The 1,616-nt window shown below is 48.7% G+C and overlaps 1 non-coding gene across 1 annotated transcript; it reads left to right on the top strand.

Annotated features, from left to right (window-relative positions):
- Positions 1 to 1,236: 1,236 nt before the first annotated feature.
- Trnak-uuu (transfer RNA lysine (anticodon UUU)) lies at positions 1,237 to 1,309 on the top strand. The gene has a single exon. It is a non-coding gene; the product is annotated as a tRNA-Lys (tRNA).
- Positions 1,310 to 1,616: the final 307 nt, after the last annotated feature.

The following is a 1,616-nucleotide window of genomic DNA, read 5'->3' as shown; positions in this document are numbered from 1 at the left end:
GTCTGTCAAGCCATCCCTTCACAATCAACACGTGAAAACGGCCTCCGGAGCAGCTGACGAAGAAGTTGAGGTCTGCCGGGGCGAGGGCGCGCTACAGGAGGACTTGCCCTACCCGGCTGTGCGGTCGGAATACGACGACGAAAGGGATGACGACGATTACTACTGAATAAAAGACGGTACATAATTTAATGGTCTTTGCTTTACAGTGCCGTCCAAAACGGTTTTGCACTGCTGTGGTCCGGCTGCTCCCTCTTTCCTGGGATCCGCTGTCAGTGTGGGGCGAGGCCAGGTCGACCCCCAGTTCTGCCGTTTCTCCAGCCTCCGTTTCTGCGCCGATTACCCACCCTGCAATTAGCATGCGCAGGTTATTCATGCATGCTTCATTGGATGTGTCTAACATACGTTCCTGCGTTGCACGCCACAACGCATCAGCTAGGTGCTTCTTTATTCACGTAGAGCAATGAGCAGTGGAAAGTTATCGGCGTTGGGGATTCGTGCTCGTGTCACATGCCGGACTCTCTCGGTTCAATTCTCATCGGGACCCAAATTTACGTAAATGTTTTTAACTCCATCAGTTTACTTGTACTTTCTGGTACCATCAGTGATTTTGTGTGTGGTTACTCCGCTACTTGGGATTTTCGGCCAACCGAGCCGGTTGCTTTAACAATGAAATGACGTTGTACGCCACGCATATTAGACGACAAGATTTCGTAGTGGCGCATCTGAAGCTGCAGCCATTACGGCGCAGCATACTACAGCACCACTTTTTAAATTGAAGTTTTTTTTACCTCACTGAGGGCGACTGTTCGCGAAAACGCACTGCGAGAAAGACAACTTTACATTGTAGGAGGGCACATGATGATGATGGGTCGCCTCCCGTGGTCGAAATGGAACCAGGTGGTTCCCTCGCGTTGTGAAGATGACGTTCATCAGAATGCGCCATTCCGACACAGTTGAGGCAGCTTGGAATTTGCACTTGGATTTTACTCAGGTTAATGGGACGTAGCTTTGCGTTTTAACCGTCCTTCTCTAAAGAAAAGCGCTTTCGTTTTTTCTTAATCTGTCTTGGTCTAACTAAACGCAAAACTTTTGGTCCGTCCGTCCGTCTGTCTGTCTGTCTGTCTGTCTCTGTTATACTCAGGTGGTACCGGTAGGAGACTTGGCCTCTTTACTCGATGTCTGTCTGTCTGTGGAATTTTCCTCTTGTGGGGGTCTATTTTGGGCGCCCAAACAGCCGCCCGGATAGCTCAGTCGGTAGAGCGTTAGGCTTTTAACCTAACGGTCCGGGGTTCGAGCCCCCGTTCGGGCGTTCTTTTCTTTTTTATCCAATGCATTTCACCTGTCGCACTTTCGCAGTACAAGACGGACGATTGCAATGATTACATTCATCTGGATACGTGCAGCTGCAGAAACGGCGGTGTGTTCCAGATTTCGGCGCACGCTGAAGACGTGGACAAATTAATCCGAAGCTTTGCATTCAGGTGCGCCTCATACGCTGTGCCGTTTCGGCACGTTAAACCTCTCAATCAATCAATCAATCAATCAATCAATCAATCAATCAATCAATCAATCAATCAATCAATCAATCAATCAATCAATCAATCAATCAATCAATC

This window comes from Haemaphysalis longicornis, unplaced genomic scaffold, assembly GCF_048455015.1.
Source record: "Haemaphysalis longicornis isolate Haplotype H1 unplaced genomic scaffold, Haemaphysalis longicornis Haplotype H1 scaffold_7, whole genome shotgun sequence".
Lineage (NCBI taxonomy): Eukaryota > Metazoa > Arthropoda > Arachnida > Ixodida > Ixodidae > Haemaphysalis > Haemaphysalis longicornis.
This window is presented reverse-complemented; position numbering and strand designations above follow the sequence as displayed.